Below are 26,504 nucleotides of genomic sequence, written 5' to 3' on the forward strand. Positions count from 1 at the left end.
CGTCACCGTTGAATCACGTCGACTCGGAACACCCGTCGCGCCCCGGCGAGAATGATTTAAGTGCGGCCAGATATCTGTCCGCGGCATCATCGGGCTGCGGAGCATTTAAAATTAATTTGGCCGAAACAAAGCGCGATCGATCAATAAGTATCGGCGCGGCAAGTTCGAGCGGACGCGCGCTCAGCGAGAGTCGTGGAAGAGAGATAGAGATGGATATGGACAGAGATAGGGGTGTAGGTGTGGGGCGCCCCACGGGGTCTCGATTTTTGAATTTTCGGGTCATTAATCTCGTACGACACCGACAGCGGAGTGTGCGTGCATCGGGGACGACTATTGTTCTAATTCAAATCAGCTCGATCCGATCTCTAACGCTTGCTCTCGCCGTCTCTCTCTCTCTCTTTTTCTCCGGCTTGCTCTCGATTTCTCTCCACAGGGAGAGATGATCCTCTCCTCTTATACCACTGACGACACGTCCACGATCGAGTGGACATTCAACCGGCTCGTGATGTATTGTAATAGATTCGTTGCCTCTCAGAATCATGCGTTTCGCTTTAAGAGTCATTACGCAAGGCGCATATATTTGTAACGAAATCTCTCTTTATCTATTTATATAGATATATATAACACATTCTCTGTCTTTCTCTCTCTCTCTCTCTCTCTCTCTTTCTGCTCGTATCCTAGAATCCGTCGCGATTCGCGTCGCGGTTGGGAGAATTTCCATAAGCGACTATGGAAATCGACGGGAAACCTTGACATTCGAACGATCGCCGGTGGACGCTGGGCAACCACTCGTCGGAAATCGAGATCGATCGGCGATGGCGATCGACATGGCGAAAGGTCGGCTGAGAGGTACAATGTGACGAGTGTCCCTTGATCTTTTCACTGTCAATGGCGCGTACATATCCCATATATGTACATGACAACTGTGCGTCCCGAAAACGAATCGTTCATTGTTTCGACGCTAAATACAATGCAGCTAAAATATTTAGGTCTTTTTTGGCTTGGGAGGTTGTTTTACAAACTTTTATCAGAACAATGTCATGGATAACGAGCTTACTTAATCAACAATGCTTTATATTTAAACTCGAAAAATATGGTCACTTCTAAAAAGAAATCTCTCTAATATCTGAATATTTTCCTAAATAATAATTGCTTCTCTACTTTTTAAGTCTTCATTTAATGTGCACAGAATTAACATAATAAGCTTCAATACAATATGCAATTTGCGAAACTGGGCAGATTTCCTTTCTCTTCTGCAATATCCTCGAGGTAGGACCTTCGACACGCATCACATGGAAGAGCGCTGGGAATAAGCATGACGATCCGTCCTTTTACCAAGCGCTCTTTCGCACGAAATTACCCTAACAAGCTTAAAGATGCGTTCCCGGCGCAGGAAGCAGTCGCGGCTCAATGACCCTCCTGACGAGGAACCGCGTGTCCTTATCGAAATCCTTCCTGGAAAGAGTCCTCGCCGCGAAGTGGCACTTTCGGCTTGAAGGTGATCACGAGACAAGAGAGTAGAAGGGCTTCGCGCGAGAGCGAAGAGGGCCTAGCCGACCACTCAAAATTAAACGGTTACTCGTTCGTCTCAACCGTAAGTCAGCAATACTCGCCAACTGTAATATCTTATATCATATTAGCAACGTTTGTCAGTATATCTTCAATTATTAGAAAGATGTCACTTACAATTAGATTTTAGCTGTCAACAGAATATTTATTCTGCCCCATCTTGATTATGCATTATTTATTAATTATCTCGATTTGAAGGTACCGAATAGGATTAATATATATATACAAAATTATCATCTGGTCATAGTAGCCAGTTTTAAAATTACCCTCTGAAGTGGAAATTCAGAGACAATCTGGCAAACGAAACAGCGGTCCTCCGGACCGGCGAGTTCAAGCAGGACTTTAACGAGGGTTTCGTGCTGTTTCATCGCGCGCGTCGCACGTTTATCCGTAATATCATCTTAATTTTGGCCCGCGCGGTCCACGGTGCACCGTCGCGCGCGTTCGGGCTTATGAAATCCTCTACGGTCATGACGGATGGTTCCGGTCCGGCCCGTACGTGATTCCTCTCCTTTTAGGTGTAGCCTCGCCCGCCCCTCCGTCCCTCGTCATCGTCCGCATCGGTTTTCTTTTCTCGCTCCCGCTTTTTTTTTCTGATCGTACCGGCCGATTGCCCCCGTGGACCCCGGGCCTCCGATGAGCGGCGGCAGAAGTCCACGTAGGCCCTCGCGCGAGGTCCGACCGTCTTCTAACGCGGCGCCGCCATGAATGAGACCGCGGGCGCAACTCTTGTAATTCAAATATTTGAATTCATTAGAGACGATCCTCCGGCCTTCCTCGACCCTACCTCGCTTTTCGTCCGCGTCTCTACCGCCCTTGATCCTTCTGGTCCTCTTGTCCTTCACTATACCTCCCGCCATTCTCTTCACTCGAATTCCTCTCGGTTGCCGGCTGGAGAACATGAGAGAGCCTCTTTCGCTATTAGAGAGAGCATCTACCGTTGTCTTGCCTGTAAGTGCGTTTACGTGCGTGTTCCTCTCCCTCTCTGTTCTTCTCTCTCTTCCTCTCCGCGTTTCGGGAATAACAAGTACGCGCTTTTACGACCCGCGTCGAATCCGGAATTTTCTGCTCAAAAGCGATTTTTGACGACACTGTTTCATTTATGATTCGTAGGCAGAGAGCAAAGCGCGAATAAAAATATCAAAATACTCGAGATTTCGCCAAACTCTAACAATCGTTAATTTTTTTTTAATTTCTTTACGTTTATTTCAACATTTCTCGATGATTTCTGTTATAGTAATATACAATTTCGTATTGCTCTTGCATTGCTTTTATGCAAACTGTGTATGTAGCATGTATCTCAGCAAGTTGAATGGTACCGTTAACTCTACTTGTCATTACTATCATGTAAAGTTACGCAGATTAAAAAATATCAGTAAGACAGGAACGAAATAATCCGTAATCTCCTTGATGCTTTATAAAATATCTACCGCTTGATCTTACCACAAGTAGAGTTACAGCTACAGCGCGTCTCGTAATTGTTCATGCGGCATTCTCCCCGCATATCATTTCCAATTTGCGTGATCTGCATCATCGACATCGAACATCCCGCACGGATTTTCTCGACCGTTTTATAAATCGCGAAACACACACGGCATTCCGCGCGCAACGTCGGGCATTCTTCATTCGGCGAAGCGCAGGAGGTTAAATGCGCGGCGAAGACATTCGAGACTTTATGCAGCCGCATTACATCCTGTTATGCGTGCGTGCGTACGTCGAAGAGGTACCAGCAAATGCAATTGTACCGTTTTTTTATGGTCCCGAGCTGCATTCCAGATGCGCGCGAACGGTTCTCGAAAGCGGACAGGATTTCTGTTCTGTTCCGCGAATGACCGTCGCGCGAGGGAATGAACGAATAGATATATCCCGCTTAAAATACTCGCATTTAAAATACTCGCATTTAAATCGGACGATTGCGTCCAAGGCGACCGATCTCCATCGCGAAACGAGATTTTGAGACGGCTGATAAGGAACCGCGCGTCTCGTAGTTGTAGAGGAGAGAAGAAACAGTTGTGACGTCGCGAGCGTGTCTCGAACGACGCCCTCGAAAGTAGATGAATACTTAACGCCGCAAGTATAATCCCTAAGTCGACGAACCGTGGAGTTTACTTGTCGCCACGAATTCTTGTCACGTGCCGAGAAGTCGTGGCGCCGACGGAACAAAAACGTTTATAGAAGAAGAATGATGTTTCAATACTTTAGATCGGCCTGATATTTAAATAACATTTAAGTAATCTGGAGGAATAAATCTTACATAAATATGAAATAATGCTGTTTATCTTGCGGTATCGTGAGTGAGATAATAATGCATACGCAAAGGAAATATATGGAGACAGCTCGCGCGATTCAGATAGAAGTGTCACATTATCTTTTACTTTTACGTTTTGCACGTCATTTATGTGTTTCGGAAAACGGATAGAGAACATCTGAGCCGCTGTTCTGGCAATAGTTTTTCGATTTTGCTCGCATATGATGACAGATACTTTATGAAGGATCAGGATAAACGGGTTCGAGATGCAATGCCGTAAATATCGATGTACACTATCGGAATAAACATCGAGCGGTGTGCATACAATTTGTTAGATTATTATACAATTATGAACGAAATAAAAGATAACAAAAATTTACACTATTACAATTATGCTAACTACTTAAATCTCTGATTCAACACTGTGACTGCCAAGTTGATTTCGACATTGAGGGCTGAGAGGCCCAAAGTCGAACATGGCTATTTGTGAAACAGATTAAAATAAACTATACAAAAAATATAAAAATATTTATATATTATTATATATTTAATGATATATAGTTTTAGATGAAATAAATAAAATTGCATGTTGTTACATCCGAAATAATAGATCTTTTTATGATTGAAACAGATATAAGTAAAAAAATAGAGAAATAAATAATTCTTGTTTTTAACAAATCTAGCGTATTATTTTAATTCCTTATTAAAAAATTAAAATAATATGCTACGTTTTTTAAATGTTTTAATTAATACTTAGTAAAATCATTCTTAACTGGATAGATAAAACCGGTCTTGACGAAACTCACGCATCTTAGATGTGGATGATATTCAGTCAAAGTATTAAAGTAGTAGTTAGCATAATTTAAAATTTAAAGTAAACTAGCGAATTTATATGTTTATATTATTTAAGATAATCTGAGAATATAAAAAACAACTTTTTTCTGGTCTAAAAGAATTGAATATAGACATCTCATATTATTCTTACATGTAGATGACACTTGAAGCATGAGATATCCATGACGCAAATAATTGCATAACTTCCCACTGATAATGGGATTAATATGTTTGTTTATGCGCTCGCGGCCGCGGCGGATCAGTATCTTTAACAATCAGTGCGCTCGCCGATCCTTCAGCTTGTTGAAATTGGCGGAGACCAGAACCGTCGTTCAAAGCCGCGAGAACAATTCAAAATACCCCAGCGTGATCGCAGCGGCGATTACTTTTTATCCGTGAGCCCATCTGCGCGTTATGGCAACGGGGAAGGACACGTCGCGTCAGTGCCAAGATGGTAACGATCGACACCGGCGATACTCTCGATCCCGGGCACTGCCCGGAAAGAAGAGCGCCGACGAACGCCTCGCGCTAATAACACACCAGAGCGCCGGCAATATTCTCGCCCCCGTAATAATTGGTTGCCGCGCGCGATGGAACAGCGAGCGATGAAGATCTCCCGCGCGTTTCTTCCTCTTCTTGGTGTTAAGGCGATTTTACACAGCTCGCTTTCGATGATCGTCTCGAATAAATCATCCGGTACAAGGAATAAATCGCATAGGAAATATTCTCAACGAAATAATTAATCGTCTCGAATAAGTGAAGAAATGGAGCTTCTCTATTTTCGCGCGTTTTACTTTAACTGATCGTGCAAGATGATATAGTCGAGCCGCGTGAATTCACCTTTAATAGCAGGACTGAGGCGGATTGAAGCCACACAGGACGCGCGTTTTGCGTTGCGCTGTGCTGCAGCGGTGCATCAGTCGCGCATAAATTAATTGATGCGGCTTGAACGCCATTTACGCGTGGTGGCGTATGGAATCCATCATTTGCGTTGCCGACGGGCACAAACGCAAATCACAACGTAAATCTCGATTGAATTAAAATTCAAGATCTTTACTATGCATTTATCTCAAACAGATGATCTTAATTTATTTCGATATCTAAATTAATTTAAATAATTAAAGTGTTTGGGTTTAATAGTTTCATATATATAGTTTTAATTATCTATTTCGTAATAATTTTTTTTATTTTCTTTATATGAGTGTTATGTGTAGTGGAGAAACATTTTTCTTAATTTACACTGCTTTCTAAGTCTCTGGGCTTATATGGCTTATTGAACGTTTAGATTTTAAAAATTATTTTGAAGTTTGAGCTACTATTTTTTAATTTAATATCATTCTGTTAAAAGTTCAACGAGTTCAACAAATTTTAATTTCTTTCGGTTCTTCTTGCGAACGATTAAGATTTTCCACAGCGATGTAACGGAGCTGTTTCATTATAAATGTATTCAGATTCGAATAAGTTGAAATTGTCCGATCGCACATTAAGTATCGCAGCGAGCTTGCGCACGATGTATTTATCTTAAAACGCGTGTTTCTGTGAATGACACCCGAACACACGCGCGAAGCACCGTCTCTGACCACTTCTAACCAGAGTCCGTGCGTGCACACATGGTAAAGATACTGGCTGGTTTATAAGTCCCCTAAGAGAAACGTGTCCGAATACGTGCGCGAGATCTCCCCGCTAGACAACCGGTGCGCCATTTAAGAAGACGATTTAAATTCACACGGCGTCGCGGTTACCCGGCGTTCTCTCGGCCTGCTTGCATGCGTTTCCGTGCATTAATAAGGCTCTTGTAAATTAGTCCGTAAATGTTCCATGACCGACAACTTGGCCAACATCGCGTGTAACTACACGGGAGATCCGATGTTGGTTTTACCATTTAAGTAGTCTGGATTAATTTTAACGTGTGTGTGAACGATTATAAATGGAAAATTAATTCTTTTCGATGGTCAATTATCTTTTCTTATCAATCATGTCAGTTATTTCATCTTTTTCATCTTTTTTATTTGAATTATATTTGAATCATTTACGTTGCTACGATAAAAAATGATATTGATAGTACATTTCCGAAAGTTTGTTATGCATGCAGTTGCTAGATTGTTAAATAGAAGTATGTTCTCGTGGCTTAGCAGGCACGAAGTTGATTATCTCCTTACTTATGGAAAAATGCAAGCATGAATGTTCACCGGTAACATTTACGCAATATAGATAACGCGACATAACTTGAAAAACATCGAACCTCGCTGTTGACACTGTTGTTTAATATTCAACAGGCTTCTACTTTAAAGCGAGCAAAAGTTCGAGATGCAATGAATGATAACGCGCTGCCCCAGCGTGTCGCGTATATCTATATATATATGGAGCCTTTCCGTCATATACCTCATGTAGGATCTCTTTTACTTGAGAGAAAATATCGGAGAGCGTCCTGCTCGATATCGATATGCCGAGAAAAGTGGCTTTGGCTGTATATACCAGAATGATAAAAGTTTACCATTTATTTGCCCTCGATAAGGAGGAAAAGACGGGGGAGTATCTAATTGAAAAAAAAAAGACACTAAAATTCTTCCAAGCCTCTTATATAAAAATAGAATAAAATACAACAGATTAAAAATCTTATAAATTTATGTTATGATATATATTTATAAATATAATTTTTAATTACAAGCATTTGTTAATTATTATAAAAATTACATTTTGTATTACAAGAGCGAATTGAGAAAGTAAAGTGAAAATTATACGGAAATATATTCCTTTCAGTCAGCAATAATTATACTACACCATCAACGCAAATGTTTCCTGGTTATCTAACTTCAGGCGTTGGTTGGGACAGATTTTCACGGAACATTTCACATTCATTACAAATAATTTTAAAATTTAAATTACGTAGAAGTAACGATGATTAATTCGTTGACTGATTGAAACGTGCATTAAATATAAATAATAATAACAATAATAATAATAATCGAAAAATCCGAATACTGGCGACAAACCAGTAGTATTACTTCTAATCTTTTTCTAAATCATAGCTTTTACATATTTCATAGGAGTAGAAAATGATATTTATGATAATGAGGGACATTTAAGCGCACAGCTTTATATTCTTTGCATACCAATTAATTTTAGCTATTTTAATTTGCGTATTTTTCCAAAACTGTTCCTTGGAGAGAGATAAGGAATCGAGATTAAAGTTAAATCGCGATAAGACAGAAACTAATGTAAACCTTTAATGTAACAGACCTCAAAACCGAGATTCGAGATTATCGCACTATTCTCCATGCGTTCGTTCTCGCGCCGCTCGATTACACGACTCGAAACGATCGGCGAGAAGGAGCTTCTGCACTTACATCGATTCCCCGATACACGGTATCGGCTATGAGGCGACACGTAAAAGAACGGAGAGCCGTCCAACGTTCTCGTCCGGGTAGCCCGGGAAGCTGCTTAGCACACAAAGAAAGTTCGAAAAGTCCCTTCTTGCCAGTCTTTTTATCCTTGTCCTCCTGCTCCTGCACCTCGTCGAGATCTCCTCTCTTCCGTCCCTCTTTCCGCGTCCTTTCCTCTCGCCCTCTTCCCCCTCTCGCGTCTCTTCTTCTCTCGAACGTCCCTTTCTCGCAGCCCTCTCGCATGCTAATGCACGCACGAAGCGCAACTGTTCTCGCGGGCCCTCCGGCCCTCAACCCGCGTGCCTCCCGGTTCCCTTCATCTTCCTCCTCTTCTTCCTTCTTCCCCTAGCCTCTTCGTTTATTTGGCCAAATTTGATTCACCAACGAGATCCGATCTGACGTCCCGATCACTTCTTATCCCTCTCGCCTCTCCTCCCTTTCGTGCTCGCCCTCCTGTCACCGCGGTTCCCTCTGCTGGTATCTCGCCTCCTCCTTATCTTTCTCGGTCTCCTCTCAGCAGCATGTCGCCTTCTTTATCCCGCGTCTCGCTTCTACCGGATCGCCATCGTCGTTGGGTTTTTCTCTCGACACCCCGTTCTGCCTCGCCGCTCGTTGACTCGGCTAGCGAATCGGCCCGCCGAATTAGGAGCTCACTTTTTAGTGGTCGGCGAACTACCAAAATTTTTTTTCTACCTTCTTTTGCCACCGTGCATCGCCTTGTAATGAGGCTGAGTTTTCGGCATCGATCGACAATTTGTGACAAAACTGGAAAGTAGGATACCTCAGGCTTGATATCGAAGCTATGCTATAGCATTTATTATAAGCTATAGCTATTATTATAGGCTATGCTAAAGTTCATTAAGCGTTGATTGATGAAAGATTAGCAAATAAATAGATAGGTAGATTAGTAAATAAAACTAAGAATTGTATTCGCATCTAACGATTATATCACCTAGTAACCAAGATATAAGTCGAACATGTAATTCGCATTTGAATCATAAAATGTTTACGTAAAAATTGTTTAGTAACATTTCCACCGGTTCGTTTATTAGCACTTTGAATTCATTAATTTCCAGTATACGAATTTCAGTAGAAATCGGCCGAAATCGGGATGCACACGTGGTGGTCAAGGTAAGGTCGAAGAATGCCGCGAACGCGCGTTCTTCAGGCCCATTGTCCGCCGCGTTTAAATTTGAATCGCGGCGAATCTGATCGTTTATTGTTTAAATTTGTAGACCCGCTCTTAATTTGAATTTAAGATTATTCGCTGGCGCGTTGCGAGACGATTTGACTTGGTGATGGTCGCCAGCTCGCCTTCCTATGTTAGACCCCTGCTCTTCTTCTCTCCTTATCCAGGTCGCTCTCTGTTCTCCGCTTGTCTTTCTTTCTCTCCCTTTTCATCGTCGTTTTATGCTTACTGTATGCACTCGCGTTCAAGTGTAAGTTGATTTGTGTATATCTTTGCTTTGTCACACACAGTGCATTTATCCGAACTATTATTACTTTTGCTTGTCGTGTGCAGTTTATTATTACTCGACATGTATCTCTTTTTGACATATGTTTCTCGATATATTCATATAACAATTTAATATTTTTTCAAACAGGATAATTAATTACTAAATATATATTATAGCAATATTCTTCGAAATATTCTCAATATGTGAATCTAATGTATCATTTATGCTATTCCATTATGAATCAATTAAATTTACATTTAATTACAGTGCAGATAATATTTCTGCAACGCATTTTTTTTATACACGTCGCGATAACGATTCTTATAAAATATGTTATAAATATATGAATAATAATGTGAGGTTAATGTGAGGTTTATAAAATAATCATTTCTTATCCAACAAGAAATATTTTTTCGTAAAAAGAGTGTCTTAAGTATGCGAAGCCAAGAAAGGCTTTCGCAAGAAGATAGAATCACGTATAAAGTCGCCAGAGAAGTTCTACGAAGTTAGGGTTGCGCAATTCGCGACTACCACCGTGAATCTTCGCGTGGCACAACATTGGAGCGCCCATCGCGCTCGAAATCTCTTCGGGGACTGTACTTATCTACATGGCATACCAAATGGGGATTCACCGTGGCGAGTCACAGGATCTCTCGGTGACTGACGTTAGTCAATCAAACCGAAGAAAAAATGCTCAGCTCGGCGAATGCTTCTCGGCAGATTCCTGCCAGCGCCGCTCCGGCTGTGGCACTCTCGTAACGAGCGATGTCTGGACTCTGTTTTACGAGCTCGACAACAAAGGTGGCATCTTCGCTACTAACGTTTCAGATTAAATCACTGTTTAATTTAATATTAAATCATTGCCTAATTATAAAATGAAAATTTGCGTTTACGATAACATTATAGGAGATCTTTAATATAATGAAGGAAATGAGAACAATGTTATTTGAAATGTAATTCTACGTTGAAGCTTTAAGCATTGTATATAAGCATGTAAAAAGCAGTTATATAAAACTGCTCAATGCTTTCTTCAAAGGATATTCTTTAGCAGAATACAAGGAGGGTATTGTAAATACTTCTCGTGAAATAAATCGAGTTGTTGCAAGGAATAGCTAGCAAATGAAAAAAGGAAGAATAAGATTTGAGACAGCTAATTAAATTAACTATTTCTTTTTGTTATGTATATATCATGATATAATGCAGATTCATGAAGCGTGGGAGAGTGATTGGTTGAATGCTGGTAGCCCGAATAGCAGGTGACTCAAATCCCCTTTTCTTTCATGCTGAATAAATTAAAATCGAAGTTCGCGCAGCTGTTCCTTCTGTGCATGAGCGGATTAATTAGGATCAAGTGAATAGGATCGACTGATGTCGTGAGTACTATCGTTAGCGTACTTATTTCAGAGGACTGATTAATATAAAAATAATAGAAATTAATAATTGAGGCAGTCACTTTCTTTATTTATGCATTTGTATGTTTCCTAATTGAAACAGTCTTAACTATACAATAAGATTTTAAAATCTATTTTTGTTTAACTTGGAACTTATCAAAATACCTTGATCGCTACTACTTTAATAATTATCTATGGAGAAATTAATTATTTTTGTAAAAAAATATTAATTTTTATTTGAATTAAATTAATACATATAGATCGGCAAGAATTCCATGTGAATTACGTTATTAATTATGCGAAGATATTATCGTAATGTAGAATTTTTGTTATACTATTTGCACTGGGAAAAGGCAATTTTAAGGATCGGTATCGTTAGTCCTAATTTTCACTTCACCCTCCGCCTCTCTCGCTCTCGGGCAAGCGTACGAAATTAAGCGAATTTATATTCCGAATTATTCATAATTGGGACCGTCACTTTGTGCGGGTTTCGCGGGTGCGGGCTGACGAGATGGATCAAACGGTTCTTTTGTCGGCTAATTCGATTGCAACGAAATTTGAATTTGAAATCCGGCGAGCACTCACGATGCCGATTGGACAGAACAATTTTTCGGCGGATCAATCGTCCAACTGGTATTTTCGAAATGCGCGAATTTGGTAGTAAAATTCGCGCGGAAAATATTATCTCGTTTCGTCAATTTAAAATAAAAACGTCTTTTGGACCGTGCAATGGCATTACATAACGTAAATTGGAGAATCAAATGATAGTTATCAGTTTAGCCCAGTTTTAAAAAGCGACTGAAATTGGAAACCTTGAAATTTCTACGGCCATTACCAGTGTTGCAAACGATATTATTACTTTTAAATTATGTAAAATTATAACAACCTTATCAAAAGAAAAATGTCAAACAAATTAGAAAATAAAATCAAAATAAGAGACAGTATCGTCATAATAAAAATAGTAAATGTATAAAAATCAATTTTCTTGGTACTTGCTTTATAAGCTAAGCAAAAAAGATGAGAAAAAAGAAATTTCGTAAAGCCTCTCGTGTCGGTCATGCTTCCCTTCCGTTTCTATTAAGTTTCGCCACTTTTCAACGTCGTCGTTTCTCCATGCCGCTGAAACGGCCTTAGCGCGGAGACAGAGCCTAGTTATTCACCTATATAAATATGCAGAAGTAACTTGCGTCGCGGACGTGAAATACTGCGTAATAAAAAGTGCCGTAAGTATCTCCGGCAAGAGGCATCCCGTTGTGGGGTGGACGGATCCGGAGGGGGGGGGGGCGGTTCGGGGATGGAGGTAGTCGGGTGACGCGAGGGTACGCTTACTTTTAAAAATGAACTCGGTAACTTTATAACTTTTTAGAGGATTACATCATTAGCCGGGCGGCGGATAGGGGAGGAGACCTCCAGGGTTTTAATAAATTAAACAAAATTACCTTTCCGTTCCGGCGCTCGGTTAAATTAAACTGCGGAGAAACAAGCGCGGACTCGTCCGCTTTTCCGGTAAGCTTGTTCGCTAAGCTCGCGGAAATCTCCGTTTCACGCTGAAATCAACGACAATTTTATTATTGTGATCCTGTCATAATAGCTCGTATAAATTAAGATTCGAAATCTGTAATCGAGTTTTGAAGAGTTTTGAGTTTCAAAGATGATGCATTTTTATACACGTTTCTTTTAACTTACAATCAGGGATTAATTAGTTTATAAAAGCTAGAGCATTGTTTAACAAATTTAGCTTTAATTGTACATAAAGCAAAATCTGATATGCATATGTACCTTAATAAATATGACATGGGATGTAGGTATAGATAAGCTGAAACGCCTTTTTGGCATTCTTCCATTCACCTTGCAGCAGATTGAAATATAAATTTTCAAATCCGGGGCTATAAATCAACGACAAACGAAGCTGTGAAATTGACAGGGCGGTTCTATGAAAATAAAAGTACGACGCGTCGTTGTTGGGACGATCCACTCTGTAAACTTCTTGTTCGCGAAAATCCGTTTTCACTGAGCGTCCCTGAGGAGTTGCCTAGCTCCGGGCTTAGATCAGAAATTAATCTCGACCGGAGTTTCGAGAAACACGTATATTTACAGGAATGGAGACAAGCGAACGAGGGGGTTCAAGGGAAGGATAGAGATCGAGGGTGTTCGAAATATGAAATATGAAGGCCGCGACGACGGCCGGGGCAAGTTTGTTCGGTTCCTTTCGTTTTGTAGCGGGCGATGGAAAGGGCGAAACGTCAACAGGGTCGTTCGTCAACTGTCCTGTAGAACCCTGGCTGCTTGACAAGGGAGAAACGGATTATGCCGGTTATTAGAAAAAAAAACAAGACGACTGCGGATAAGATGTGACACATTATCAAATGAGTTTGTGTCGCTTATAGAAAAGAAAAAATATTACCTTTATTGTTATATTTAGTCTTAATTTTTGTATACTACCTTTTCAAAGATCCTTTATTTTGCAGATGTAATTCTTATTTCTTTTTTCATTTTTTTTATTATTTAATCATTTTTGGTAAAAACAGCAATGTTTTATTTCATAAAGTCACTTATATGTTTCGGTAATTTTTGTTAATAATTTTTCGGCGTATTCAGAATCTCTAAATAACAATCTTCTGACTATTTTTCATTTTGCCAAAAATTAAATATAATTGTGATTAATGCAGCAATTTGCAAAAATTGACCGATATATACTATTATCTCTGCTAATAAGATCGCGAGCAAAAGCACCGGATGAAGACGCGATGATCGCATTACTAGTCAATCATCGTACATAATGAAATTCATCTAACTTATTACAGTCAGTCCACGCTTGACTTTTTCGAAATTGCCAGCGCCGCGGGGACTCGCGTCGCAAAAGTGTCTTGCCAATACACATTCATCTCTCGGAATTGGATTTAATTAAGGATAAAATTAAAGCCGGGCAAAGTAATTGCGTGATTAGCCGTTACGCTCGGCAATCCAATCTACGGACTTGCCGAGTGGCCAATCGAGCCCTCTCGAAGGCGCATTCGAGCAATTTGCATCGAATCTACATCCCGATTTGTCCGTGACAAAGGAGACGGCAGAACCGAGACATCGACAGGAACGACAAATTTTCAACGCCGGACTATTTTTCGCGCAATTTTGGTGTCCGTAAATTGCAACGCGTGAATAGTAACTAGAGTAATTAGAGCAATAATCGAATTGGCAGAATTATTGCAAAACGATTGAGTACCTACAGATCGATATTGTCGACTTTGTTTTTATCATCATATAATCAGTATTTTTAATTGTTTCCCTTGGGATACTTTTTAGTCCAAATTCGATTTATCAAATTCAATTTACAAAATAACGGGAAAGTAATGTCTTTTGTTATACGGACGCAATTACATCGTAATTGGTCTGCAGCAGACGGAGCAGAATTTCTAGATAACAAGCGCGCTATCAGGGAATGACAAGGGCAATTCGCGGCGCGTAATGAGACGCGGCCATTCGTTGATTTCGCTGAATTCCCGAGTAAAAACTTCCCTCGTGAGCGCTTCCCTTAATTGGGTTTATAATTGTTCTGCGCGTCCCGCCCATGAAACTACACGGAACGTCTCCACCGTCCACTCATGCTTTTCACGGAGACGCCGAGCGAACGGAGCCAACCCCCGTCGCGCGATACCTCCAATCGGGCTGTTCTCCGCGTTCTCCGCTCTTCTAATTAACATTCCTCCCCGTTCGCGGAGAGAAAGAGACCGCGACTCCCCGAAAGCGGCGTGATATCATTTGTTGGTGGGCGTCTTAATTAATCCCGTGGTATCCGCCTTTAGTGGCGCGAAAGGGGCAGGGCGTGGCTGCTCGCCAGCAGAAACAACTGAGCGAATGTGCAGTGTTGCTCCCTTTACCCCACTGATCCCGAGCCCAAACCCCAGCCCGAGCCAAAGCCCGATCCGCCGCCGCCGCCGCCACCGCCGCCGCCGCTGCCTGCTTGTCCCTCTTCGCCCCCGACCGACCGACCGGCAACCCCCTTCTCCGACTCGACCCCCAGTCGTCCACTCGAGAGAACGTACCGCCGTCGTGGATGTCACGTGACCGGCCAGCAGCCAATCGACGCCCACTAATGAGCGGCCGTGCGCTGTGCCGACGTTTAATTAATCGCCTGGAGCTGCATCGACAGCGGCCGGTGCAGCTGCGCGGACCGCATCCGGGACAGACGGCAGGCTCGCAGTAATGGTGCATTTCTCCGGCCATCGAAGTCAGTTCGAGATCATTTTCAATGTTTGTAATTATATCTATTGTTCCCCAAGACTACTCGATTTGATTAACTCTATTCAAACAACTATAAGAGAGAGTTCTGTCTTTCCTTTTTTTAAAATTGTAAATCTGGTTATAGTAGGAATGGAAAAATGAATCACTTATTTGATCTTAGCTTGCATTAATTTAGCTTGCATTTTTCACATCCTAAATCTCAACTAGTATTTATTTGAAATTATAATTATTTGAAATTATACTAATGATGATATAATTGCAGCGGATAATTTACAATTAATACTTTTTAATGTTTTGTTTAATTAATAAAAATACATTCATGTGTGTTGTGCGTTAACAAGATGAATAATCAAAAGTGTCAATAAATGAGCTTTTAAATAAGAGGAGATGTTTCTCTTCTCATTCTCTCAAAGGGCAATATATAAACATCACTTCGAGAAACATGATCGACATCTTATCGAATATAACCGCGCTCTCGTGCAATCCTAGTGCGATCCTGTCTTAGCTTGTCAATGATCGGAACATCCACCCACGTTGGTGACATCGATGCGATGATGACCGGCATCGATTACAATGTATCGCGGTGCAGTGCGGCGCGGCGCGTCGCGGATAAATCGTTCGCGTTCCCATTTCGTTTCGGGAAATACGTCCTGGGAGATTCAGACGAGCGCCGATATACGATCGGCCGCATAACCACGTTTTGATGAATCACATTGTGTATGTATAATGCGCCCGCGCAACGTGACGCCCAGGACGTCGCGTATATCGCGCGAGCGGGCGTCTCGTGATTCTCGCGAAAGAATTCTATCCGCGGCGAGAAATTCCAATTTGCCGGGTAAAGAGGAACGGCTGTAGGGTACCTTGCGTCTCTTCTACGAGTACACGTATCTACATCCCTCCATCCCTCCGTTGAAATGCGAGCAAACGAACAAACGTGCGCGCCCGCGCGTGTATTCCGTCAGACGTATTTCTAAGTGCGCGGGTGTGCGTTTCGGGTCGACGTGTATAAAGACGCACAGGACCGGTAAGAGCTACTTTCTCGCACTGGGCCGACTGAAAATTGATCCACCGCACGTCTGGGACCGTTGATGGCGGTAAAGATAACGTACTGCGTTATCATTTACGACGACATGCTATGTTTCCAATATCACATCTGGTCAGTGAACTTGAGAGCATGTATATTTATAATTATAACGAGCTTGATAGAATTCGTAACAACGTGAATGGTACTCAACAAATAAAATTTGAGCGCCGGAAACAATTGCGTGATAAGCGTTTGATTTATTATATGTGTTATATTATATGAATCAAACTAATACAAAAACTTTTCTTTTTAATCACTTAGTTTTAGATTATTTCGCTAAAGCAAATATGAGAGCTTAATGAAACTTGAATAAAGACGGATGACAGAAATACAACATTTTGCATGCAATTATTAAAAAAATTTTGAGAAACATTCTAAGAAAGATTCCAAGCTCGACTGATATGACAATATTAAAAACAGTATTATATAAATCAGATAAAATTACTTATATGTATATAGTTTCCAATTGATTCAGGCGACCGAAATATCTATGATTAATGATTATCACGAAGGTCTCGTTGTGATTAAGCTGCGCGTGTGATATGTGTAACTCCGTGATGTAATTTGGTCGGGAGTCTGCACGTGGAGTCAATGCACTTTCGGGGTTGTTATCCGCATTGAATCTCGTCGCCTCGAGATATTTCGCTTTCGGTCGCTGTCGCCGGCCCTGTAACGCCCACATACGCGACCACCAACACCGATACATTACTACACAGCGACGGTATGCATCGAGTGTCCTTCTATTTCCTTAAAATTCCGATGGATCGTATGCCCCTGCCCCCAAGCGTCCTACGTACACACACGCACACCGACGTCGCGCGCGTATGCACACGCCGTCGAAAGCGTGCTCGTAGCACACATAACACCGAGAAGAAGAGAAGGCTCGCGCGAGAGGAGGTAGAGGAGAAGGAGGTGGAAGCCGAGAAGAACGGCCTGGAAGACGGCGGTGGAGCGAAGACGGAAGAAGGCGCGGGGAGGGCGGCAGTAGAGCAGGAGAGTCGACGGAGGTGGAGAAGAAGACGAAGAAGTAGTAGAGGGTTGCGAGAAGACCGGGGGTAGCGGAGGGTGACGCCACTGCCGCTGCCGCCGCTGCCGCCGCTGCCGCCGCCGCCGGCGGTGGTAATGGTGATGGCGAATGGCGATGGTGGTGGCAGGACGCTTTGGCGTGCCGTCGTCTACGTGCGTGTATATGCACGGGCACGCATACGCGCGCGCGAGTATAGGGATTCCAGTTTAAAAATACAAATGGAGTATCGAGCTTTCGTGGAACGCGAGGTTCCGCGATGGGTCCGGGGGAGGTGGCCTCTAGGATCCAGGAGGAGGGAGGATGACGGTAGGCGGCGGACGGGGGGGAGGATAGCGCCGGCACAGGGGATGAGGGAGATATTTCAAAAATCGAATATTGATCAGAGCTGCCAATCCTACCCTCTGTAATCCGTACGTGTGCGCTGGTTGGCTCTTACGTATCCCTTAGGTGCAGTGTCTGCGTCCGCTCGTCCTCGAGCCTTCGGCTCGTACGTCTCTGTCGTTCCTATGCACTTATGCGCATAGGAACGCGAGGAAGACCCGCTGCGCGTTCAATGAGATGCCAGGAAGAATTAATGACTCGGATATTTTCGAGACACAATTATAGCGATAATTAACGGTAATTAGAACGCAGTGAATATGCGAATCTGAAATTTATAGAAAATATTTGTCATCAATTTATAATTACGATCATGAGCACTGTGTAAATTATTACAAAACTGTGTACGCACGGTATGTTATTTCTAATCTAAACTCAGCCGTATCTATCTAACTATTCTTTATAAAGACATCGAAATATATATGCTAAGGAGCTAATACAAATCGCGCGCACATACTCATTCTCACGTCCCATTTTTTTTCACGGCCGCTACTTCTCTTTCACGCGAGAACGAATGCAAACGCGTGGAAAGCGAGAAAAGGGAGGACGTAAAATAAGAAAGGAGGGCTGGCTCTCAGATTACTCACCCTTATATATGGGTGCCGCGGGCGAGCCGGATGGGGCAGGGTGAAACGGGGGCAGGGGCGGAGAGGGTGGATGAAATCTTTTAATGGCAGCCATCCAACCGTCGTCTCTCCTGCCTCCTTCGCCGTGCGACCTTCCTTCGCCATCCACGTATTAGCTATTCTTATGTCCATCGACACACAGGCACCGCTCCCACATAGGACATCCCCCTAGTAATCGCATTTTAAATTACTCATGTAGGTACATGGATGTACATACACAGGTATATGGATGTAGTCGGATAGGATGGAAACGGTCGGAAGATCGAATGTCAGTGCTCGCGCGGATCGATAGATAGGAAAGGGCGGTGTTGGGAGAATGATGATCCTTCGTGTGGAAATGAAAATGAGAGGTTGAAATAAACGAAACGCGCGGCTGCACCTTCGTCGTCTCCTTGTATCCTTGCGATAAGACTTTATGTATTTATTTTCCTGTATTTTTCGTAAGTCCAAGATTTATGTCTCGCTGACAAAGAACATTAATTTTTAAAATTGAAGAAACAATGCGAGATTTTCAATCACCACTTTCCATATTATAATTGATAAACGCATTTTGAACGCCAAGCAAACAAATTAATAATTCAACAAAGTTATTTTTAAATAATAAACTCACATTATTTATTTAATAGCAATGATATATTAAAAGGACTGATTATTAGGACAACTGAATTATAATAAATTCAAACGGGTCAGCCGCATAAAAATATTTATTATTGAATATTAAAAGAAAACATATTTTTAGTATTTAAAACATTTTGAATAGCTGTAACATTGTATTTCTGCTCATCATCTTCCAAAAATTCGAGAACATCCCGAATGGTGTGCGAAAATGGATGCATGTAAAAAGGAAAAAAAATATCCACCAACGATCCACCTTGCAGCAACGATTTATTCTCAGCGAAGTGTCGCAAGAACCAAATTGACGGAATCGTTTAAAGGCGCAAGAAAGCCCACCATTCCGGCTTCGCGCTTAACCGAAGCATTTCCCGTTTTCTATCTTCGCCTTATTCCTCTCGCGCTCCCTGCCCCCCAATCTTCGCCGCTTCTTTCCTCGCAAGGAGACAAAACACTGTCGTCTCGTGTGACGGTGCAAAGAAAACACTAACAAAACACCCCCTGGTTCTCCGAGCCCCGTCTAACAAACGAGCCATGACACCCTCTCCCTCCGCGCCGCCTCTCTTCACCCACCATCCCATAATGGTGTTGGTAGGGCCGCATATGACGTCACACGCGCCCAGAGATACACGTACATGAAGATAGAGCCCGAAGGAAAAGCCGCGGCCCTGGAGGAGAAGTAAATCCATATTTTACACCACCACCACCGCCGCCGCCGCCACTACCATCGCCGTCGTTCTCATCTCGACCCCACCATCACCATCACCACCACCAGTAGAGACACCGTTAGACGCCTTCGCTTGTTTCGCCGCTCTTCGCTCCTGCCTCGTCCCTTCGCGACGCCTCCGCCGTCCACAGCTTACATACATCCCCTTAAAGATCACGCATCGGCCGGCGAGGGATGAATCCGACAGCGCGAAGGGGGTTTCTTCGTCTGGACGGACACTCGTCACCGAATAGCTTCTCTTCTTCTCTCTCGCGGGCCAATAATAATGGGCGCTACACGTGACGGTGAGCGAGGGGACGCGTAATTTATGGAATTTCATATATGAGGATTTATATATCCTGGAAATTTTGTAAACGCGGCCTGAGAACTGTCGACAGCATCGCGCGCCAAGGTCTGCGAATAATTGGCAATGGGGTGTTTTAGAAACAAACAGCGCGACATACGTTCATACATTCTATAATATACAATAGTGTAAAATATGCATTTAGATTATGTATCACTTTATTTTATTATTTTATTTTATTACTATTATGCTTGCGATTGTTCACCAATTGAGAAGTCGTTTTAAACCACAATAAATTAATAATTAATATGTTTGCATAACTAGTTGGTCATGAATTTTAATCGGCAAATTGATAATATGAGAATATATGAATAAATATCCCATCTTTTAACCACAAAAATTCTGACATAGAAGAATGGTATAAATTACGTATGATTAACATCAGCAATAAAAATCTTTTTTTTTTTAAAGTCAACGATACTAGCGAGATGACATCGTTTCTTAATCCTTTTAATCCTTTACACCAACACACCTATTATAGCTCTGCCGACAGTTAGTTCGCTTTAATCCGCAGTTAAAACAGAACTGGACATTGACCGATCGTTGTCGGACAGGTCGGACATCTGGTTAGCCGGATTTCACGATTCGCTCGGAGCTAGATTAATTATTTGGTTGCCGTGTCTCTTGACCACTTGCGATAAATCGCGAACTAAGCCTTTCCCGACTCGCTGACGAAGCAAACTGTAGAAACTATATGAACAATATGTATCCAGCAATTTAAGATTTGTATTTTTCTATATACATATCGATTTGAAACATATGGAAAAATATCTTAGCGGTAGAATCTTTGGGTTTTATTTTTATATAAATACTTTATATTTATTTATCGGGATAAAGAAGAATGACGAAAAAAAATCGATGCAAAATTTGTTAGAGATTTAACAAATTTTTCGATAGAGTTGATTCGTTTATTTAAGATATTTCCATAAATTATATAAAATACTTATTACTAATATATCGCTATATATAGATATTATAGTTATAGACGTACAGCATAATGAGAATCAGTTTTACGAAAATAAGACTTTCCATCACGGAATAAGATATATGTCGCAGAATAAAATACTTACATTAGTTCGTATATTTTTAACGTCGTATTTATAAATATATCTTTGATGTGCCGCTTTTGAAATAGTTCTGGCAGCATGCCAGCAACGCCGACTCCGCTCCAGCTCGAAGGAAATAGAGGCGATACATTTTGGAGTTTGCAGTTCGTTAAAACCGTAAAATTGACACGTGGGGTCGAAGCAATCGGTCGCGCCGGCAAGGATCAATAATTCGATCTCGATATAAATTCGGTGGGGACAGGGGGATCGTTTCTCATCCGCTGGGGTCGCAAACATACCTCGTGGATGGGGTTGAAACCGATCGCCCTTTTTTTTCATCGATCACTCCGCCTCCCCGCCCCGATGCATCGCTTGCTACTCGCGTCTCCGGAATCTAATTTCATCGGTACGCCGGCACGTTGAAAGTATTATACCGAGAAAATGTGACGTAACGTCGATATTTCGCGTTTAGCCGTTTCTCGTTTCTAGGGAAACTCGACAGCTTGCGCGATTTTTAGACGGTTCTTAAGAAAGTTGACAAATTACATTTGTTCTTAATAACAAATTTTATTCAAACAGAAAATATTGAGAGGTAGAACGGGAACAAGACAAACACGATATTTGTAGGGTTATTTAAATTAAAACTTGAAACTTATATGAGGTATCGCGTACGGTACTCGACCTCGCCACTTCAATACTATTTCTCGTGCCGATTACGCGCAGGATCCCGTTGATTCAGCGATTCCGACAAACTGGTTGCAGTTTGGCAGTAAAACCGATACTTTTTTCCACGCACGTCCACGGTTCGTGGCGTTTCGAAAGTTTTCATCGAGCTGTCGCGCGATGTCGCGACGGGAATACTGGGAAAATCGGGGGTGGAAACGACGAGGATCCGCCGATTCCCGTGCGGCACAATGGCAGCTCGATAAAAATTGGCACAGCTTTATTATGCAGCCCGGGTGTTAAAGCTAGGGTCGTCTGATGAGTCGAGTCGAGTTCCTCCTCTGGGAAATACTCATCGCCGCCAACCCCGTCGCGTAACCCCGTGCTCTCGTGGCGGGCATCTTTCGCACGAAATAGCTTGCCGTTTTTCCTTGCGCTTACTTGTCTCCTCCCTCGATCGAGTATTGAATGTGCTTACTATTCCGCGAATACACGACTAGGGAAGTAATCGATGCGGATTTTAAATTTGTGTCCATACATTCAAAAACGATGTTTAACATAAATCAAATATTCATGAGCTCTATATCGATTGTCATAACCATAACATCAACCATACATGATATACGTTGAAACTTATTTGATTACAATAGTAGCTGTAACAAATTACAAGAGCGGGCAATTAATAATAGAGCAGGATTTATGTAGCTTGAAAAGTTAGGCATTCTGTCTACGTGCGAAATTACATTTGATATTAATATCTACTCGAATTGTATACTTCTGCAAGTGCAATTCTGTATAGTTAATCATTGCGAGACAGGTAGAAGATTATCTTTTATAAGGACTGGTGGGAAAAAAAGGAGGGAGATTTTGTGGGAGGAATGAAGAAGACGGGAGAAGCAGCAAAACGTAGGCGAGACGTGCGTCGCTTACGTTATTTCTCAGCATAATTCTGTTAGCCTCTTATACTCGATTGTGACGTTCCATCTTATACAACCTCTTCCTGCAGAGATAATATATAAATATGTAGTTTCGTTTTTTAACACCTTTTTATCTCTATAGTATCCGTGACTTATTATTACTTCATTAAAGTTATTTCGCCAACTAATATCCATCTCTATCAACGCAGATTAACTTTAATCAAATCTAAAAAAAGAAATAAATGTAAGACATTAACAAAACGCGTGCAATAACGATAAAAGCATGTAGCTGAAGTGTGCAATTGTTGGATACGTTGCGTGAATTAGACGCAGCAACATAAAGACCGTTTCACGGAAAGTGTCGTCGTTGAGACACGTAAGGGAACCATGGTCATCCATAAAATCCGAAGGGTACGAACGACTACCATCTCTTTTCCCGTTTCCCAGCTCTGTCGTTAACCCCGAATAAACTCCTGGCACGAAGCTAATCATATTTTCTAATCCGAAGCTGGAGGGAAAAAAGCAGAACAGAGTCAGAGGGGAGGAGGGGGAGAAAGCTCGCGCGTTCCTGGCTATCATATAATTTTTCCGACAAGAAGCACTTACGCCCCCTCGTCCCCTGCTATAGCCCATCTACCCTCTCACACGGAAACATGTTTTGCGCCGAGCGGAGGGCATGGAAGTGGATTTATATCAAATTACGTAGGAAATTTCTTAAGTTTCACACGAGGAATTTATTTGATTTTCGTACGACAGAAATAAAATAAAATCTACGGTTAATCAAGTTGCGTACGAATTAATCAACATAATAATTAACATATATTTCATGTTTTAATCGGTTTGTCGCGTAGTAGTATTCTTTTTTAATTATTAAATATAATCAAACTTACGTAATTGAGTCTTAGTTATACATTTGATCGGTTTTTGATTAATTAATATATATAATTATACTGATAAAATATCTTTCAAGCAATAAGAAAGAAAGGATTATATATAGAATAATGCAAAAAAGTATAAATTGTAAAAGAGTTGCGTATTTTCTATATTGATATGTATATAAAATGTTCCTGTATAAAGTATTCGGAATCAGAATTAAATTTGTAGTGGTTGAGAATTAACGAACGATGACTAATTAGAGAAAAATTTAATTTCGGCTGATAGGATTTAAATAAAACTGTTAATAACAATAATGTGAATAAGATAACGAGAACCAAGCAAAATAAATTGCAAAGATATTGTCTTTTGATACATATATTTAAATCATTCAGGAAAATATAAATTGACGAAAATTTATTAATTTGTATAATGTGAGTACAACATTTTACAATGAATTACGAACTGCATAAAGCGAATAGTATACGAGTGCCGCCATCTGTGATCAAGAACGTTGCGTATGTTTAGTCCTCGTTCTATATAACCATTCCTCTGACTGGATACCGTACTTGCATTCATTTATTTGACCGCCAAATTGAAATCTATGAATATATCCAATAATAATATAATTATTATTTTGTTACGCACACACACATATAATTATCATATTTTAGTGAATATTAAATCTAAAAATAAATACAATAACGAAAAAAGATTGTTGTTAATGAAAATCTTGTAATCCAGAATAACTGAAGTATTAAAAGCATTCTGAATCTGTTTTTCTTTCTATATCAACTTGAGCACCACAGAGTACTATTTTTATTACATTTATTCCGTTTAACGCAGAAAATAGCTGTCATACTTAAATATGAACTAATCTAAATTAAGATATTGCAGAAACTTAATAGAAAATATAGTTATTTGACGTCATCAGCACGGCGAGAATACGGCCGAATGTTTATAAAAGGTTCCATTAAAGCGGGCTGTGCGTTATCTTCCCTCCGGATCGTGTCGCGGCGAAAAAGTTTGAAGGTCTCCTGCCGGAGACTCTCGCGATAAGGATTATATCGAGCAAAAACTTGCCTTCGAGGAGTCTTCGAAAAATCGGCACCGACGTTCCAACGAGAAAAGTTACACCGTGGTTCAAGGCGTGTAACGAGTGAACTCTCCGTTGCACGGCGGGGTGAGGGAGCGCACGAGGAGGCGAAACATGTCGGAAAGGGGGTTGGTAGAAATTAAGTCGCTTCCCCAGTCCCGACGTTCCTCGAAACGACACCTCTTCTTTCACCGTCTTCCTCTCGCTGCACGTTAGATTCCGGAATAAGCTCGGCCACCCCTTCGTCGTGCCAACCCTCCTCCGCAGCTCCCCGGCCCCCTCGCCTTTACCTTCCCCTGCTGTGACTTCGAGCACCTTTCCGCGCGACGGCGCGTGTATGCTTGTGTGTGCACACGCGCATATGTGTACGTGTAGAACCCCACCAGAAGGGTGGAGGACCTGCGCGTGAGGGGTAGGTGGTACCAAAATGGCCGAAGCCGCACCCACGAAGGACGAAAGTGGGAGCGAATGAGGGGAATGAGAGAACGGGTGGGAGGATTATACACGGCGATGCATGTGTGTGGCGGATACACGTGAATGTAGCTGTACGCGTGCGATACATACATCTGGAGTTCCCTGTATCTCTTCCTGTATCCTGCCAGAGGGATGGCAGGATACACAGTCCTGGCCATACCTATGCGCTATTCGAAAAGTATGGCTCGGTACTTGAAGCAATTAATCTTGATAATTAGACTAATTAATTAATTAATTTACCTGCTAATTAAAATTATGAAAATTGAGAAATTGTTAGACCGAGTTTTCTTCACTTGTTAAATGAATATATTTTATTATCTCAAACATACACGTTAGAATTTGAAAAGATTATTGTGTCTTTCATGTATTGCTTGCATCAGGGAATTCTAATTAGGCAATATAGTAATTAATTTTATAATATAATCAATATCTGGCAATTAATGTGACAACGTTAATGTTATTTATGTTACAGGACTATAAATAGTTTTAGTGTTGCTCGAGATAAAGATTTAATTAATTAAAATACAATTCTGCAATGTAATTATCATCAAATTGACCAAAAATACCTTAATAACTTAAAAGAAACTTAATAATTTATTTCTCTCACATAAAACTTTTCAAAATTAATTAGTATTTTAATAGAAATATATTATTTAATCTTTCTTTGTCAATTTTATTGCTAAATATCTGTATAATAAGAGTTCTCATTAAATATCTGTAGAGAGAATGTATCATTATTTCTTTCTCTCTCTTTTCTCTCTCTAATAATTAATTATTAAAATTTTCTGGTAATGGCAATTATACAAGAAAGCGCATTTAGCGTAATAGATTGTTAATTATTTAATTAACAATCTCGCGAAGATTTGAGCAGACAAATATGTTTTATGAAACTATGTAGAATGACGTAGACTCAATCATAAGATTTGAGCAACTAAAATACAATTAGCAAAGTCTATTTAAACTCACGTAGTCACGTCAATGATCGCGCGAGGAGCAATATCGCTTTCCTCGAGGTAGAAAAACATGCAGATTCGATCGATCGACGAGGACGAAATTCCAGCGTGTTCTTGGGGGCTTCCTGCGGGAGACAGAGTGTCCTTTTTTGTCACCCTAAATGTCCACCCTCTTGCCAGCAAAAAAACGGACACGGAAAACACGCACGGATCTCGATGCGTGTGGGGATACTCGCGCACTTGTATGTGTGTATGTGCGCGTGTGTTATTTTTTCCGAGGCATTAAGCTTGCTTTCCTGAGGGCAGGGATGCCTACTCGTCGATGGGGATGAGGTATAGTTTAGTTTAGGGATTCCACGCGATACACAGTTCAAGGATTCTGCCGTTCTAATGTGTCCCGCTGTGTGTGATTTGTTCACAACAATAGTTTTTGAAAATTCTCAATATATAATCCAATAATATAACTGGACATAGTAAGTTTTGCCTGTAAACATTTAATCGAAATTTAGCATAGCACACTTTTTGATACTGCATATAACTTCGACTGTTTTAATCTCTGGAGTC

General features: G+C 41.2%; 1 protein-coding gene and 1 long non-coding RNA gene across 2 annotated transcripts in view; one reads left to right on the forward strand and one right to left on the reverse strand.

The window, feature by feature from the left end:
* Mp (collagen XV/XVIII-type protein multiplexin) overlaps positions 1-26,504 on the forward strand; it is a 480,457-nt gene that overhangs the window by 13,699 nt on the left and 440,254 nt on the right. The gene's annotated exons all lie outside the window — the stretch shown is intronic.
* On the reverse strand, positions 23,780-24,797 carry LOC139773687 (uncharacterized). The gene is made up of 2 exons (XR_011718404.1): positions 24,501-24,797; positions 23,780-24,019 (listed from the first exon to the last, which is right to left on the reverse strand). It is a non-coding gene; the product is annotated as an uncharacterized lncRNA (long non-coding RNA).

The sequence above is a fragment of the Temnothorax nylanderi genome, unplaced genomic scaffold, assembly GCF_030848795.1.
Source record: "Temnothorax nylanderi isolate EJ_2023f unplaced genomic scaffold, tnyl_v1.0 TNYL_tig0066_pilon, whole genome shotgun sequence".
NCBI lineage: Eukaryota > Metazoa > Arthropoda > Insecta > Hymenoptera > Formicidae > Temnothorax > Temnothorax nylanderi.